The 18759-nt window shown below is 49.2% G+C and overlaps 1 long non-coding RNA gene across 23 annotated transcripts in view; it reads left to right on the forward strand.

Annotated features, from left to right (window-relative positions):
• Window positions 1–18759, forward strand: part of LOC138842422 (uncharacterized) — a 569596-nt gene that overhangs the window by 430316 nt on the left and 120521 nt on the right. For 18 of the 23 annotated variants that reach the window (XR_011376933.1, XR_011376935.1, XR_011376931.1 and 15 more), the window contains 2 exons: window positions 4556–4696; window positions 8142–8287. This is a non-coding gene — a long non-coding RNA (uncharacterized lncRNA). The remainder of the gene's footprint in view (window positions 1–4555; window positions 4697–8141; window positions 8288–18759) is intronic. The other 5 variants (XR_011376942.1, XR_011376943.1, XR_011376934.1 and 2 more) reach the window with 2 other exon arrangements.

Here is an 18759-nt window from a genome sequence, read left to right on the forward strand (position 1 = left end):
TCAAGGCCTCAGGTAGGCATAGCTTCAGGGCCTGAGTTAGGCATAGCCTCAGGCCTTCACTTAGGGAAAGCGACAGGGCTTTCTTAGGGACAGTTTCAGGCCCTTGGTTAGAAATGGGCCAGGATATTAGCTCAGGATAGTGTCCGGATTTTACTTATTGCCGGAAGCAGGGCCTATATTAGGGACAGATTCCGGGCATTAGTTAGAGACAGTGGGAGGGCCCGAGTTAGGACTAGTCTTGGCATTAGTTAGGGAGAGCATTAGGGCTTCTGTGAGGATAAGAGGCAGGAAATTACCTCGGGACACAGTCAGGTTCCAGGCCAGGGATAATGTGTGGAAATGAGCTAGGGATAGCGTGAAGACCTTAGTGATTGAGAGCATCAGTCCCTTAGATAGGACCAGTGTCAGGAACTTAACCAGTACCAGTGTCAGGGCTTGACGTAGGGATAGCGTCAGAGCCTAACTAAGATACGGCAACAGGGCCTAAGTGAGGCCTATGTTTAGGGCCTGAGTGAGGGACAGTGTCAGGGCATGAGTTAGGAGTAGTATAAGGGCCTCTGTAGGATCAGCATTAGGGTCTTCGTTAAAGACCTTCTCAGGGCCTCTGATAGGGACAGCCTCAGGGCTTACTTTGGGATAGTTTCAGGACCTCGGTAAGACATGGCTCAGGATATTAGGTCAGGATAATGTCAGGACTTCAGATATTGTCGGCAGCAGGGCCTTAGATAGACACATGTCAGGGCCTGTATTAGGACTAGCATCTGGGCCTCTATTAGGTACCGTGTCAGGGCCTGAGTTAGGAGTAGTGTTAGGGTTTAGTGAGGGACAGTTATGGGCCAGATTTAGGAAGAGCATCTAGGCCTCAGTTAGGGACAGAGTCACGGCCTTGGGACTAAATTCAGGGCCTGAGTTAGTCACAGCATAATGGCTTCAGTTAGCATAAGAGTCAGGACAGTTACAAGAGCCAGGCTTAGCGTGAAGTCTAGGGATCGTGTCAGGAAATGACCTAGGGGTAGTGTCAAGGCCTTAGTCCCTGAGAGTATCTGGGGCTTAATTAGAACAAGTGTCAGGGCTTCAGGTGGGGACAGCATCAGAGCCTGACTTAGGGAGAGCCATAGGGCCTGAGTGAGGCCTAGCGTCAGACCCTTAGCTGGGGACACTGTCAGGGCATGATCTAGGAGCTGCATCAGGGCCTTTGTTGGGTCAGCAACAGGGCCTTAGTTAAAGGCATGATAAGGGCCAAATGTAGTCACAGCCTCAAGGCCTCAGGTAGGCATAGCTTCAGGGTCTGAGTTAGGCAGAGCCTCAGACCTTCACTTAGGGACAGAGACAGGGCTTTCTTAGGGACAGCGTCAGGACCTTGGTTAGAAATGGGTCAGATTCTTAACTCAGGATAGTGTCCGGATTTTAGTTATTGCCGGCAGCAGGTCCTATATTAGGGATATATTCCGGGCCTTAGTTAGAGACAGTGTGGGGGCCTGAGTTAGGACTAATCTCGGCCTTAGTTAGGGAGAGCATTAGGACTTCTGTGAGGATAAGAGGCAGGAAATTAGCTCACGACAGAGTCACCTTCCAGGCCAGGGACAGTGTCAGGAAATGAGCTAGGGATAGCGTGAAGACCTTAGTGATTGAGAGCAACAGGGCCTTAATTAGGTCCAGTGTCAGGGGCTTAATCAGGACCAGTGTCAGGCCTTGATGTAGGGTCAGCGTCAGACCCTAACTAAGGTACGGAAACAGGGCCTAAGTGAGGCCTATCTTTAGAGCCTGAGTGAAGGACAGTGTCAGGGCATGACGTAGGAGTAGTATAAGGGCCTCTGTAAGATCAGCCTTAGGGTCTTTGTAAAAGACATTCTCAGGGCCTCTGTTAGGGACATCCTCAGGGCCTCACTTAGGGACAGCGTCAGGGCTTACTTTGGGACAGTTTCACGACCTTGGTAAGACATGGGTCAGGATTTAGCTCAAGGTAATGTCAGGACTTTAGATATTGATGGCCGCAGGGTCTTAGAGACAGTGTCAGGGTCTGACTTAGGAGGAGCATCAGAGCCTTTGTTAGGTACAGTTGTTGTCTTTTGGACGATAGCCAAATTTTTAGGTGTGAGGTGATAATCTCATTGTTCTTTTGATGTGCGTTTCCCTGATGATAAGTGATATTGGTCATCTTTTCGTATGTCTCTTGGCCATCTGTAAGTACTCTTTGGAAAAATGTTCGGTCCCATGTTTTAATTGGGTTTTGGGTTTTTGGAGGTTCAGTTGTGTGAGTTCTTCATCTATTTTGGATATGGACCCCTTTTCAGACATATTGTTTGCAACTATTTTCTCACGTTCGGTAGGCTGCCTCTTCATTTTGTGGATGGTTTCCTTTGCCATTGAAAAGCTTTAAAGTTGGATGGAGTCCCATTGGTTTATTCTGCTTTTGTTCCTCTTGTTGAGGAGACAGATCCAGAAAATATTGCTAAGACGGATGTCAAAGAGCAGACTACTTATGTTTTCTTCAAGGAGCTTTATGGCTTCAGGTCTTACATTGAAGTATTTGATTCATTTTGAGGTTGCTTGTGTAGGTGGTATAAGAAAGGATTCCAGTTTGATTCTTGTGCATGTAGTTGTCCAGTTTTCCCACCACCATTCATTGAAGAGGCTATCTTTTCCCCATTGTATAGTCTCACCTCCTTTGTCATAGATGAATTGACCATATATGCCTATGTTTATTTTGGGGCTCTCAGTTCTGTTCCATGGATGTTTATTTTGGGGCTCTCAGTTCTGTTCCATGGTTCTATGGATCTGTTTCTTTTGTTCCTATACCATACTGTCTTGATTACTCTACATATGTCGTCTAGTTTGAAACAGGGAGTGTGATATGTCCAAGTTTGTTCTTCTTTCTTAAGATCGTATTGACTATTCAGGTTCTTTTCTGTTTCCTTACACATATCAGAATTCTTTGTTCTGGTTCTCATACAATTCCATTGGTATTTTGATAAGAATGGCATCAAATCTCTAGATTGCTCTGGGGTGTGGAATCATTTTAACAATATGAATTCTCCCAGTCCATGAACACATTATATCTGTCCATTTGTGTCGTCTCCAGTTTCTTTCATCAGTGTCTTCCAGTTTTCTGAGTACAGGTCTTTTACCTCCTGGGTTAGATGTATTCCTAGGTATTTCATTTTTGTTAATACCACTGTCAATGGGTTTGTTTTCTTAATTTCTCATTCTGAAAGTTTGTTGCCAGTGGATAGAGATGCAACTGATTTCTATAGGTTAATTTTGTATCCTGCAACTTAACTGAATTTTCCAATGAATTCTATTTGTTTTGGGGGGTCATCTGAAGGATTTTCTAAATAAAATATCATGTCGGGACTTCCCCAGTGGTCCAGAGGTTAATACTCCGCACTCCCAATGGAGGGGGCGTGGGTTCAATCCCTGGTCAGGGAACTAGATCCCACATGCATGCCACAACTAAGAGTTCGCATGCCACAACTAAGGAGCCTGCCTGCCACAACTAAGGAGCTCACCTGTCACAACTAAGACCCAGCGAAACCAGAATAAATAAATGAATGAATAAATAAATGAAATATAAAGCATCATCTCATCTACAAACAGTGACAGTTTTACTTTTTCCTCTGCCATTGGATTCCTTTTATTTCTTTTTCGCATGTAATTATATGTCTAGGACTTCCTAGACCATGTTGAATGAAAGTGGTGAGAGTGGTCGGGGTTAGAGTTAGGTTTAAGCAGAATCCGCCCTCTTCCCCTTCCTCCCTCCCCATCACTCTGAGGCCTCCAGGAAGGACAGGACTAGTCCTGGGTCACACATGACTCAGGGAGTTGAACTGGACCACTGTTTCTCTGTTCCCCTGTCCTGGGCATAGTTTTGTATACTATCTCTGTACCTTCTTTGACCAGGTGTCTATTTAGAGCTTTCCCTATTTTTAATGGGGTTGTGTTGTAGTTCTTTGTATATTTTGAGACAAATTCTTTATTAGATATGTTTGCAGTTTTTTTCCCCCAGTGTGTGTTGTCTTTTGATTTTCTGAATGAGGTTTTTCACACAGTAGAAATCTTTAATTTTATAAAGTCCACAGAATCCCTTGTTTTTCTTTCTGGACTCCTTTTTTGTGTTGTGTGTTAAAACCACAAAGCTTGTGATGGCCATGACCAAGCCCAAGCTCATATCAATTTTCTTTTATGTTTTCTCCTATAATTTTGAATAGTTTTGCATTTCAAACTTCTCTCTGAATCATTTTGAGTGAATTTGGTGTAAGTTGTAAAGCTCGTGTCTACATTCATCTTATTCCATATGGTTTCCAATTCATTGTTCCCTAACTACTTTGGAGAAGCTATGGGATATTGTCTTCATTTGTTTCATTTCCACCATTTAATGGGTTCAGCAGTTCTGCCAGCAGGGTCTCTGTCTCCAGTGACCCGTGAGGGAGGGGCGGCCTGCACTTCCCGCACCGACCACAGGGTGGCGCTGATCCCGCCTCTGTGACCCACAGCGCATGCGCGTTCCCCGCGGACTCCGCTCTGAGTGCAGCTGAGGGGAGTTGTGTCTCCTCAGGCACCGCCGTGTTGTGGCTGCTGACGGGCGCTCGGTCTCCTTAAGGAGTCGCTGTGGTTTCGGCTTCAGGACAACGTGGGGCTGCGTCCACGCTGGCGGGAGCTGGATTTCCTGAGGACGCAGGCAACACCGGAGGAACAGGTGAGGAGACAGTGAGGAACAGTGGGGAGAAGCTTCCTGGGGGCGACTGATGGCTGCGGGGGTCAGTCTTCATGCGACCCAGGAAGGCCTTGGTGTGCAAAGCTGGGTTTTTGGTCAGGCTGGCGTGCGGTGGAGCTGCGTGGGTTATGGGGTGTGCAATCTTCCCCGCGCCGTTTACCGTGGGGCTGCCCTTCCGCTTGGTGTGTCCTTGGCCCCCTTGTCGTAACTTAATGGACCCCTCCCCCCCCCCACACCGTGCAGGATGTGTTCTGGGCTCTCCGTCCCGTCGCTCTGGTCTGTGCGCCTGTTTTGCGCCACTTCCGCACTGTTTTGGGGACTGTAGCTTCGTGATGAAGTGTGAAGTCAGGGAGGGAGATGCCTGCGGCCTGTTCTCCTTTCTCAGGGTCGCCTTGGCTCTTCGGGGTCCTTTGTGGCTCCACACACATCTTAGGAGGATTTGCTCCATTTCTGTGAAAAACACCATTGGAATTTCAGGACGGCCTGCCTTCCCTGTGTGCACCGCTTTGGGTAGAATGGACATTTTAGCAACAGTACTTCTTGCATTCCGTGAGCACGGGGAGTCTTTCCACCGACTTGTGTCTTCTTCAATGTCTTCATGAGTGTCTTAAAGTTTTCAGGTCTTTCACATCCTCGGTTAAATTTATTCCTTGGTATTTTGTTCTTTTTGATGCGGTTGTAAATAGGGTTTTTTTCTCTTTCTGATGGTTCATTATTAGTGTTTAGAGATGCAGTTGAGTTGTGTGTACTGATTTTGTGTCTTTACTGAATTCATTTATTATTTCTAACAGTATTTTTTGGTGGAATGATGTGGAAAATTGAACTTCCAAAATCCCGCCGTTTCGACCACATCCAAGTCATCCACAACAGGGAGGAAAGGGAAGTCCTTTATATTGGGAAGTCCTAGGACCCTTGCGGGGCTCCCCACCTGCTCACCCTTGGTTGGTGTACTCAGTCCACCTGTGCAGACAGGTGAGGATCCCCTCCAGAGGCTCCCAAACGCTTCACCCCTACATCCCCCCCAGGGTCGGCCCGTGTCCTGTCGGGATGTTCCACCCTCAGGAAGCCCCCAAGTACATGGCAAGGGCAGGCATCAGGCCTGCTGCGTGCACTGCTGTGTGTCCTGCTGTATACACGGGAATGACACTGCCCAGGGTGCAGGAAAGGTAGCTTTACCTCGGGACGTGGGGAGAGGAGCTGCCCATAGGGTGGACGTCAGCTCTCGGCTCACCAGGCAAGGGCAGCCGGGTTCTCGCTCCTTGGACCCTTTCTCACCCGGCCAGACCATGACCCGGCTTTGTTCCCACCCCTGTTGTCCCTCCATTGGCCTCGCTCTTGTGAGCAGAGCAGGACAGTGTGGTCTGTGGTTACAGGCTGAGACACACAGACACTGGCTGACCTGCGTGCGCCCACCAGACCCCACGGAACGGGTACTGCACCAGAGCCTGTGCGGTGTGGGTTTGCCTGCCCACAGAGAGGCCGGGCCTCTGTCCTGGCTCCAGAGGTCACCTTGAGTCTGACCGGAGTGTCCGTGCTCCTACAATGTTGTGTTAATTTCTACTGTACAGCAAAGTGATTCATATATACAAACATACATATATACATATTTTTCATATTCTTTTCCATTATGGTTAATTACAGGGTATTGAATACAGTTCCCTGTGCTGTACAGTAAGACCTTGTTTATCCATCCTATATATAATAATTTGCATCTACTAATCCCAAACTCCCAATCCATCCCTCTCCCCTGTCTTCCCCTTGACAACCACAAGCCTGTTTTCTATATTTGTGAGTGTGTTTTTGTTCTGTAGATAGGTTCATTTGTGTCTCATTTTATAATCCGCATATAAGTGATATCACATGGTATGTGTTGTTCTCTGTCTGACTTACTAAACTTTGTATGATAATCTCTAGGTCCATCCATGTAGCCCCAGATGGCATTATTTCATTCTGTTTTATGGCTGAGTAATATTCCACTGTATATATGTACCACATCTTCTATATCCATTCATCTGTTGAGGGACATTCAGGTTGCTTCCGTGTCTTGGCTATTGTGAAGAGTGCTGCTGTGAATGCTGGGGTACACGTACCTTTTCGAATTATAGTTTTGTCTGGATGTGTGCCCAGGAGTGAGATTGCTGGTTCATATGGTAATTCTATTTTTAGTTTTTGAGGAACCTCCATACTGTTTTCCATAGCGGCTGCATCAATTTACATTCCCACCAGTAGTGTAGGAGGGTTCCCTTTTCTCCACACCCCTTCCAGCATTTATTTCTAGACATTTTAATGATGGCCATTCTGACCACTACGGGGTGATAACTCACTGTAGTTTTGATTTGCATTCTCTCATAATTAGCGATGTGGAGCATCTTTTCACGTGCCTCTTGGCCATCTGTATGTCCTTGGAGAAATGTCTATTTAGACCTTCTAAAATTCTGCCTATTTTTTGATTTTTTTTCTCTTTTGAGTTGTATGAGCTGTTTGTATACTTTAGAATTAAGCCCTTGTTGGTCACGTCATTTGCAGGTATTTTCTCCCAAACAGGGAGCACAGGTTCTGGAACAACTGGATACCCACATGCAGAAGAGTAAAGTTGGACCCTTACCTCCCCCCACCTCATATACAAAATCAACCGAAGGCCTAGATGTAAGAACCAAAATTAGAAAACTCCTAGAAGAAAACATGAGAGTAAATCTTCATGACCTTGGATTTGGTCATGATTTCTTAGATCTACCAAAAGCACAAGCAACAAAAGACAAAATAGATGAACTGGACTTCCTCAAGATGAAAAACAGTTGTGTATAAAAGGAGCAAGGAATAAGATAATCCACCATCCAAAATGGCCCAAGATGTTTGCAAACCATGTATCTGATAAAGGACTGTAGCCCAGCAGCCAAGCCCCCGGTGGTGCAGTGGAGTGTCTGTGCGACCCCTCCCGTCCTCAGTGATCAGGGGGTTTCAGGCCCCACAGCACCCGAGGGGTGGACACGGGTCATCCTCAGCACCCTCAGGGAGTGAGTGCTGGATGGTTTTGAGCCCAGATGCACTCCCATTACTGCCCTCAAAGGCTGAAGGCTTCAGCATGCCTCCAGAAGGACACAGAGTATTTGCAAGTCTTTGAGAACCAAGAGAACAGTCTTCACTTTTCTGAAAGGGCACCTTATTATTTCACAGCATGACCATTTTCAATCTGGCTCTCAGGGGTGCCCTCCCACCTCCCTGATTTCTCTGAGAGTGGCCATGGGGGGTTGGCTGTCCCCAGTCCCCACACCAGGTGACAAGGCCAGTGGAGCCAGACCCTGGTGGTCCTTAGCTTCGCTGGAGACTAACCCAGAGTCTCAGCCTGCGATTGAACGTAGGACGCCCCTGCTTCTCCCCGTCACCAATTCTCATCTCCTCCTCTGTCTGTCTTTCTCTTGCTTTTCAGTCTCAGATTTACCTGACGGCCACCACTCACAGCTCCTGAAGAGCCCAGAGATTTCTCCTGGAAGGAAAGGTTCTGGAAAATCAGAGGGATAAATAAAGGATGCGGCTGATTCCCGCCTTGTGCTGACGCCCAAGAGGGTGAGGAGAGTGAGTGTTTTCTCATTAGAATTTTAAATCCTCCAAGTAATAGATCATTGGGGGGGCATCCAGTGTTCTCCTGCTCGTTCTAAGAATGTCATTCCTGGATTTTAATGTGGTAAATAATTTATATTATAAATATGCAGAGGGGGCGATATCCATTCAAAAATGTTAGAGGTAACTCCAAGGGAATTACAACAAACAAGGACACAGAACCCTGTGTCCAGACACTGGCTGTGAGGCTCCTACCCTGAGCCGCAGTCCCCTGGAAGGTGGAGCGGCCATGACTCTCCTCCCGCAGGTGAGCCTACACAGGCACATCCCACGTGGGACCACTGTATCGCAGAATCTTAGAGTGGCCGATGGCAGGCAGCTGGCTAGAGATGCGGACAAGAGAAAACCGCCCAGCAGCCTGGGACAACCCTGGGGTGAGGCCTTAGGAAGGGCCAGTGTCAGAGCCTCAGAGATAACTTGAAGAGAGTTCAGGCTGTTAAGGACATCGTCAGAGATGCACTTAGGGACATATTGAGGACCTTACTTAGGGACAGGATCAGGGTATTATTTAGTGACAGCTTAGACTATAAGGGACAGAATCATGGACTAAGTTAGGGACAGTGTCAGTGCTTTACTTAGAAATAACGTGAGAGCCTTAGTTAGACACAGTTCAGGCTGTTACTTAGGGATATCTTCAGGGCCTTAGAGCCAGCATCATGGCCATAATTAGAACCAGTGTCAGGGTTTTAGGTAGGGACAGCGGCAAGTCCTTAGTTAAGAAGAGTGTCAGAGCCTCACTTAGGAGCAGCGTCAGGATGTTAGTTAGGGAGAGTCAGGACATTAGAATTTCAGATTCTGAGGTAGAGACAGCATCAGGGCCTTAGTTAGGGACAGGGTCAGAGACTTACCTAGGGACATATTCAGGGCCTTAGCTATGGACAGGATCAGGGTCATAGAGAGGAACACCTAAGCGTATTAGCGACATCTTCAGGGCCTCAATTAGCGATAACATCAGGGTATTAGTTAGGGAAAGAGTCAGGCCATTATTATAGATAGTGTCAGTGCCTTACATAGAGAGAGCATCAGGGCCTTAGTTAAGGACAGCGTCAGAGACATACTTAGGGACATATTCAGGGCCTTAGTTATGGACAGGATCAGGGCATTATTGAGAGATACATGAGGCTATTAGGGACAGCATCAGGCTGTTAGGGAAAGAGTCGGCCGTTATTATAGACAGTGACAGTGCCTCAGGTAGAGACATCATCACAGCCTTAGTTAGGAAGAGGGTCAGGGCCTTGGTGAGGGACAGGTTCAGGCCAACAGTAAGGGACATCTAAGTCTATTAGGGACATCGTCAGGGCCTTAGATAGGGTCAGCATCAGGGCCGTAGTTAGGACCAGTGTCAGGGCCTTATTTAGGGACAAAATTAGGATGTTAATTAAGGAAAAAGCCAGAAAATTAGTTACAGACAGTGTCAGCTTCTCAGGTAGAGACTTCAGGGTCTAAGTGAGAGCATCAGCATCTCAGGTAGGAGCTGCATCAGGCCATTACTTACAGACAGTGTCAAGGCCTTAATTAGGGAGAGTTTCCTGGCCTCAGAGAAAACCTTGAGGGCCTTAGTAAGAGAGGCTTCAGGCTGTTCGTTAGGGACATCATCAGGGCATTAGTTATGGACAGGGTCAGGGTATTAGTGAAAGACAGCTCAGGCAGTTAGGCACACCGTCAGGGCCTTGAGTAGGGGCAGCATCAGGGAGTAGTTGGGGAAAGAGTGAGGCCGTTAGGTAAAGACAGACTCAGGGCCTTAGTTAGAGACAGTGTCAGGTTCTTTGTTAGGGACACTGTCATGGCCTCAGTTAAAGATAACTTGAGGGTCTTAGTTCGAGATAGTGTCAGGGCCTTAGTTATGGACATCTTTAGGGCCTCAGTTAGAGGTAATTTGAGGGCCTTAGTAAGAGACATGTTGGGTCATTAGTGACATCATCTGGACATTCGTGCCGTCTTCAGTACATCATTTATGGGCCACATCAGGGCAGTAATAAGGGACAGCTCAAGTTATTAGGGATCGTGTCAGGGTCTTAGTTAGGGAAAGTTTCAGGACCTTTGTTAGGGAAAGAGTGAGGCCAGTAGTTAAAGAGAGACTCAGGGCCTTAGTCAGAGACAGCCTCAGTCCTTAATTAGGGAGAGTGTCAGGGCCTCAGTTAAAGATAAGTTGAGGGCCTTTGTTAAGGACAGCCTCCAGGCCTCAGTTAGAGACAGGCTTACGGGCTTGGGACTAAATTCAGGGTCTTAGTTAGGGACAGCATCAGGGATTTAGTTAGCATAAGAGACTCGACATTAGCTAAAGACAAGGTTAGGTTAAGGTCTAGGAATAGCGTCAGGAAATGACGTAGGGATAGTGTCAAGACCATAGCTACTTAGAGCATCAGTGCCTAATTTAGAACCAGTGTCAGGGCTTCAGGTAGGGACAGCATCAGAGCCTGACTTAGGGAGAGCGACAGGGACTGAGTGAGGCGTAGAGTCAGTGCCTTAGCTGGGGACAGTGTCAGGGCATGACTTAGGAGCAGCATAAGGGCCTTGGTAGGAACAGCCTAAGGGGTTTGTTAAAGACATTCTCAGGGCCTCTGTGAGAGACAGCCTCACAGCCTCACGTAGGGACAGCGTCAAGGCTTACTTTGGGACAGTTTGAGGACCTTAATAAAACATGGGCCAGGATATAATAAGCTCAGGATACTGTCAGGACTTTAAATATTGACGGCAGTAGGGCCTTAGTTAGGGACAGTGTCAAGGCCTTAGATAGGATCTGGGTCTCTGTTAGGTACCGTGTCAGGGCCTGTGTTAGCAAGAGTGTTAGGGCCATAGTTAGGGACAGTATCAGGGCCGGATTTAGGATGAGCATCTAGGCCTTAATTAGGGACAGTGTCACGGCCTTGGGACTAAATTCAGGGCCTGAGGTATTCACAGCATCAGGGCTTCAGTTAGCATAAGAGGCAGAAGAGTTGCTAGGGACAGGCTTAGGGTAAAGTTTAGGGATCGTGTCAGGAAATGACCTAGGGATACTGTCAAAACCTTAGTCACTGAGAGTATCAGGGCCTAAATTAGAACCAGTGTCAGGGCTTCAGGTAAGGACAGCGTCAGAGCCTGACTTAGAGCCACAGGGACTGAGTGAGGCCTAGAGTCACGCCCTTAGCTGGGGACACTGTCAGGGCACGATGTAGGAGCTGCATCAGGGCCTTTGTTGGGTCAGCATTAGGGTCTTCCTTAAAGACATTCTCAGGGCCTCTGATAGGGACAGCCTCAGGGCCTCACTTAGGGACAGCGTCAGGGCTTACTTTGGGACAGTTTCAGGACCTTGGTAAGACATGGCTCAGGATATTAGGTCAGGATAATGTCAGGACTTTAGATATTGATGGCAGCAGTGGCTTAGTTAGACACAGTGTCAGGGCCTGAATTAGGACTAGCATCTCGGCCTCTGTTAGGTACCGTGTCAGGGCCTGAGTTAGGAATAGTGTTAGGGCTTGAGTGAGGGACAGTTCTGGGCCAGATTTAGGAAGAACATCTAGGCCTCAGTTAGGGACAGTGTCACAGCCTTGGGACTGAATTCAGGGCCTGAGTTAGGCACAGCAAAAGTGCTTCAGTTAGCATAAGATGCAGGACAGTTGCAAGGAACAGGCTTAGGGTAAATTATAGGGATCATGTCAGGAAATGACCTAGGGGTAGTGTCAAGACCTTAGTCACTGAGAGTATCAGGGCCTTAATTAGGACCAGTGTCAGGGCTTCAGGTAGGGACAGCGTCAGAGCCTGACTTAAGGAGAGCCACAGGGCCTGAGTGAGGCCTAGCGTCAGGCCCTTAGCTGGGGACACTGTCAGGGCATGATGTAGGAGGTGCATCAGGGCCTTCGTTGGGTCAGCAATAGGATCTTAGTTAAAGACATGATCAGGTTCTGAGTTAGGTACAGCCTCAGGACTTCACATAGGGACAGCGAGAGAGCTTTATTAGGGACAGTGATAGGACCTTGGTTAGAAATGTGTCAGTTTATTAACTCAGGATAGTGTCCGGATTTTGTTGTTGCCAGCAGGAAGTCCTATATTAGGGACAGATTCCGGGCTTAGTTAGAGACAGTGTCAGGGCCTTAGTTAGGACTACTCTGGGCCTTTGTTAGGGAGAGCATAAGGGTTTCAGTGAGGATAAGATGCAGGAAATTATCTCGGGACAAAGTCAGGTTCCAGGCCAGGGATAGTGTCAGTAAATGAGCCAGGGATAGCGTGAAGACCTTAGTTATTGAAAGCATCAGGGCCTTAGTTAGGACCAGTGTGAGGGGCTTAATCAAGAACAGTGTCAGGGCTTGATGTAGGGACAGCGTCAGAGCCTAACTAAGGTGCAGCAACAGGGCCTAAGTGAGGCCTATCTTTAGAGCCTGAGTGAGGGGCAGTGTCAGGGCATGACTTAGTAGTATAATGGCCTCTGTAGTATCAGTATTAGGGTCTTCATTAAAGACCTTCTCAGGGCCTCTGATAGGCACAGCTTCAGGGCCTCACTTAGGGACAGCGTCAGGGCATACTTTAGGACAATTTCAAGACCTTGGTAAGACTTGGTTCAGGATATTACCTCAGGATAATGTCAGGACTTTAGACATTGATGGCAGCAGGGCCTTAGTTAGAGACAGTGTCAGAGCCTGCATTAGGACTAGCATCTGGGCCTCTGTTAGGTACCGTATCAGGACCTGAGTTAGGAATAGTGTTAGGGCTTTAGTGAGGGACAGTTCTGGGCCAGATTTAGGAAGAGCATCTAGGCCTCAGTTAGGAACAGTGCCACGGCCTTGGGACTAAATTCAGGGCCTGAGTTAGACACATCATAATGGCATCAGCATAAGAGGCAAGACTGTTGCCCTAACTGCTGGGCTCCCCCCACGTTTCCTGATGTGTGCCCAGTGTTGCCAGGACACCCCTGCCAGGTTCCCATCCCCATGGGGTTGTGAGCCTTATGCTCTGAGGTCTCAACGGCTGGCTTTCTCACACTTTCATGGTGTGGGGCCCTCTGGTGTGAGTTCACTGCAGCCTGGATCCCATAGCCTCGGTGCTCTGTGCCGCCTGCTGGGGGATTCCAACTGCTGGATTCCTCACCTTTTTATTCCGTGAGCCCTCTGTTGTGAGGCTCCTCCTGCCTGCCTCACTCCCAGCCCCTTGGTGATGTGGGTCCTCTGGTTTGAGGCCACATGTGCTGGGTTCCACAACTTTCGATGATGTGGATGTGGCCCCACTGGTGTGAGGACACTCCTGCCTGGTTCCCATCCCCTTGGTAATGTGGGCCCTGTGGTGAGAGTCTGATCCTGCCTGGGTTCCTCACCTTTCTGCGCATTCACCTTGATTCCAGCCCCGTGTCCCAAGCAACGATCCTTCCCTGGAGGGTACTTAACCCACCCAGGGATTCAAGCAGGGAGTTTGCCTTGTCCAACTTGCACAGGAAACTGGCATGAGAGGTAGGGCTCATCAACTTGCATTCACACTACGTGGCCCAGAGGAGTTCTCACGGAGCCGAATCCAGCACCCTTCCACCACCACGTGTGTACACCAAAGGAGCGCTGGGCAGTGGGTGTTCTCAGGCCAAGAGAGAAGTCCTTGTTCTGTGCTGCACCTGCTGGGTGGTTCAAAGGTTCTCTGACCTTCCTCCTCTGGAAGCTTTTCAGAGCTGAGGCTACCCCTGGGCTGCAAAAGCAGAGAGACGTAGAGGCCTTTCACACTGAAGGCGTGGGCTTGTTTCCCAGGGAGAAAGTGTACGTCACCCACCCCCCACCCCACCCCCAGCTGGAGGCGTGCAGGTGGACACCATTTTGTTCTGCCCATGGAAAATACAATGAGGCGGACACGATTTGGGCTGCCTGGTGAAAGAATTTTGAATCGGCGGCACCCTGAGTACGTTTCCTGAAGTTTGCTTCCTAGCTGCTTAAACTCGGGGTTCAGAGGCGAGATGAGAACAAACTTGCTCAGCGTGCGGCCAAGAGCCTTGATGCCCTGCCCTAAATGTTTGTGCTTCTGGCCAGCGTCACACAAGTACTTTGACACGCAGGATTCTTACCTTTACTCTAAGCTGTCCCTGTTGGCTGAAGCAGTCGGCGTGTCTGTTTCACAGCCTGGGAGGCAGGGCGTTGGGGGAGTCTGCCAAGTGACTGGCCTCCATTATATAGCTAACTGAGAAAAATGCGTCGAGGCTTTCGGGAGCCACTTACAGGGAAAGGTTCCAATTCGGAATTGGAGACTGTGCTGGCAAACGTCAGCAGCTCCTCTCCCTCGGAGTGGTCTTGGTGTGCCGACGCCTAACAGCCACCACGGTCCCCAGCTTGTGAACCGTCCCATTGCCAGCCGGTTTCGTCGGTGAAAGATCCACGTGAGGCTGATCTCCAACAATCGGGCTCCACACCTTGAGCCTTTGGGACAGGGCAGTCCTGAGCCGATGTGCCCACCAAGGGATGCAACCAAAGTTTACTTACCACAGGAAAGAGCATCAAGGCCTTGTGTTCTCTCCATGAAATGAACGTGAGCTTGAAGGGAGATGCGTCATAGCACACTGTGAACAGCTCGCTGGTACGCCTGTCTTGCCCCCTCTCACGGTCTCACGCACCCGGGCTCAGTTCCGTGTAGGAATGTTGCGTGGGAGCGCCAGCCTCCCTTCTGGACTCTGAAACCTTCCACCCCTAATGGCAAGTCTGTGTGTCTCTTACGTGGGGGGAGGGATGAGGTCGCCCACAGAGGTTCTGACATGAAAGAACTAAAGACGCATGGTGCTGAGGGCCTTGTTCCTCATGGAGGGAGCCAAAGGGCCAGAATGCCAAAGGTCTCTTTCAAAGCTGCCGGACGCTCTGCTGTTCTAGGCCTGAGATATGGACCTTGTGACGGCTGGAAACCCTGCGAGATTTAGGAGACACTGCCAGTGCAAGTGGCAATCCGGAAGGAAGAACCTTCAAGGCGGAGTGTCCCTTCCTGTACAAAACTGCGCCCAAGTGGCTGAGGCAGGTAGCATTTTACTTCACAGAACCGGTATCCTCGTATGCCTGTGGGTTACTCTAAGGAAACGACACTGTGAGCAACCTCTTCCAAAAAGCCTTTGCAAACGGCTTGGAGACAACAACAGCGCAGTGGAGGCACAGACCGTTATCCTAGATACCAGCACAGTGTCTCTAGCAGCGACCGCTTCCCGGAGGATACTTACGCCACACCGAGATTCCGGCAGGGAGTTTTGCCTTGTAGCAGTACAACTCACTCAAGAAACAGGGATGAGGTGTAGGGCTAATCTACGTGCGCTCATTCTATGTGTCCGCTAGAAGGTTTCATGTAGCAGAATGCATCACCGACCGCCACCACGTGTGTGCACCCAAGAAGCCCTGTGCCGTGGGTGTTCTCAGGCCGACAGAGAAGACCTAGGTGTGTGCTGCACCCGCTCGGTGGTTCACACGTTGTGTGACCCTGTGCCTTTGGAAGATTTTCAGAGCTGGTGGCACCTCTGTGCTGTGAGCCTGAAGAGGAGTAGAGGCCTTTCACACTGAAGGAAGGGCTTGCATCTTATGGAGAAAATTTGTACGTCACCCGGCAGATGGAGGCGTGCTGTTGACACCATTTCTTCTGCCCGTTTAATACACAAGTATTTGTACTCGATCTGGGCTGCCTGGTGAAGTACTTGGCAGTCCGAACCACCCTGAGTACGTTTTCTGAAATTTGATTCGTTGCTGGGTAAACTCGGGCTTCAGAGGCTCGATGAGACCAAACGTGTTCAGCTTGTGGCGAAAGCCTTTGACCAGAGGCCTATACGCTTGTGCTTGTGGCGAAGGCTAGGCAAGAACGTTTACACACTGGGTTTTTACCTTTACTCTAAGCTGTCCCTTTTGGCTGCAGCAGGCAGCGTTTCCGTATCCCAGCCAGGGAAGCAGGCCACTGGGGGAGTCTGCCAGGCGACAGGCCTCCACGCTAGATAACCGCGAAAATGCATCAAGGCCTTTGGAAGCCCCTTTAAAGGAAAGGCTCCTCTTCGGATTAGAAGACTTTGGTAGCTGACTTCAGCAGCTCCTCTCCTTCAGGGTGCTCGGGCTGTGAAGACTAGTGAAAGCCACCATGGTCCCCAGCTTTTGAACGGCTCTTTCCCGAGTTGGTTTCATCCTTGGAAGCGCCGAGGGGGCTGATCTCAACCAATCGGGCTGTGCACTGTGAGTCTCTGGGGTAGGGCAGTCCTGAGCCAGTGTGCCACCCAAGGAATGAAAGGCAAAGTTCCCTTACCCACAAGAAGGCACACCGAGGGCCGGTGTGTTCTCTATGACATTTACGTGGGCTTGAAGGGTGATGCCTATACTATATTGTGGAAAAGTTCGGGTTAGTGTAGAGTTGCTTTTATCAGGTTTCTGGCCTTGTGAAAAAGCCAATCTGAAAGAATGGAGCCAATATGCAGAGAGAAGCAAGAGTGAAAGCTGGAGAGGCTTGGTGGCCTGAGTTCTCGGTTCCAGCTATCCAAAGATATCTACATCTCTCGCCCTCTTTGTGATTTGCTGAATCAGTCCTTCCTGTGATTTTAAGAGCTATTACATTCCCGATTTAACTCTCCTAATTTCTGTTAGGTTTCAGCTAAGAGAGTCCTATGCTGTTCACTCACTAGTAGTGACTCCCCAGTCAACCAGACCAGTATTCCTTTCTTAGTCCTCAGCCTCTTTGAAAGCCTGAAAATATAACACTGTTAATCATACACTAGGGGGAGGAGTCAAGATGACAGAATAGGAAGTCGTGGAGTTCACCTCTCCTCACAAGCGCATGAAGAATATATCTACAAAAGGAACAGTTCTCACAGAGCACCTGTTGAACACTAGCGGAGGACCTTGGACACCTAAAAGGACAAGAAAAATCCCCACACAACTGGGTAGGATGAAAGAAAGAAAGAAAAATCGGAAATGGCATGGGAGCAGCACCCCTGGGGGTTGCTGAAAGAGAGGAGAGATTCCTGGATGCAGGGAAGCATCCTCACAGCAGGGAGATCAACTGGAAGCAAGAGGGAGCTTCAAGAGATTGGAGTGGAATGCAACAACTGGTCTGTGGAAGGCAGGACAGAGTAAGACCTAGGTGCATGGCCCATGCCGCATCCCTGAGCATCCCAGCTTGAATTGTGTGTCTCCTGGTGTGTGTGGGGGTGCTGGAATGTGGGATTTCGAGAGTGGGCCCAGGAAGGGGACAGTGTTGGCTGTGAAGAGACAGCCTGAAGGGATGGGAGTAAGGAGCTCCACAACTGGGTAATTTGCAGAAGAAGCCAGGGACACCATAGAAGCAAGATGCCATTTTTGAGTAGTGCGCAAGAGGCAGGGTTGCCATTGCAACCCCCTTCCCCATGCACCAGCCCCTGCCTCTGCAGGTACTAGTAAGCGTGCCTGCCTGAGCAGTCTCACCCACCCCTCAAGCCAAAGCCTCCTCCAACTGTGCAGGCCCTGGCGGCCCAAGTGCCAACCCCACGAAACTCCTTGGGCCATGCCTGTCCCAGCGGTCATGGCTAATGACGCCTCCACCCCTGCCTGCCTGTGTGGGCATGTGTGCTCTGGGGCATCCTTGGGAAGAGATGCTGGTAGGAGGAACAAACACAGAGGAGGTGCTGAAACCACAGCTGAGCCCCAGAGGTCGTGCAACTAAGGAAGAAGCTGAAATCTCTCCTAGCAGCTACATGAACCACAGAGTTACACCTCTGCTGACAGCTTCCTATACTCAGAACCTGTAGAACATCTGAATGGACAAAACAAGCACTCCTGTAGCTGAGACAAGTCTGGCTTTAACAGCTGTAGGCTTTGTGGGCATGTACACATGGAGGTTGAGACAGTCCAAAGTCTGAGCTACCTCCATTGCTCCCACAGCAGGTCCACGTGCATGACAAATGCAATCCTGGGACCTGACCTCAGTGGATCTGCACTGGTGGCCTGGTGAAAACAACACCTGAGAACAATTTGCCTGCCTTCTCACAGTTAAGGTGGGACTGAGCAGTGTCAGCAACAGTGTACTTTGTGAGACTGCACAATGGGAAAAAGGGGTCACAACAGAGCACACTCGGAGGTGAACAATCCCAGAGAAGGAATACTTGGAGCCTTCTCTCCCAGTGGGAGTGCTCCAATCCCACCTAATTCACATGGAAGATCAGAAACACAGCTAAGAAACAAATCTTGAGGCCTCTACTTCAACAACTAGGGACAACACCACGCCTCTGACAGGGCAGTGACAACCACAGAGCAAAGGGGAGACCTCGCTCAATATCTACCTCAACCACAAGGGGGCAGACAGCAGAAGGAAGAGGAGCTACAATCCAGCAGCCTGCAGAAAGACCACAAACACAATAAGTTAGACAAAATTAGATGACAGAGAAATCTCTTGTGGACAAAGGAACAAGATTAAAACTTACAAGAACAAATAAATGAAGAGGAGATAGGAAATCTATCTGAAATGGAATTCAGCATAATGATAGTAAAGATGATCCAAGA

Source organism: Globicephala melas, chromosome 19 (genome assembly GCF_963455315.2).
Source record: "Globicephala melas chromosome 19, mGloMel1.2, whole genome shotgun sequence".
Classification (NCBI taxonomy): Eukaryota; Metazoa; Chordata; class Mammalia; order Artiodactyla; family Delphinidae; genus Globicephala; species Globicephala melas.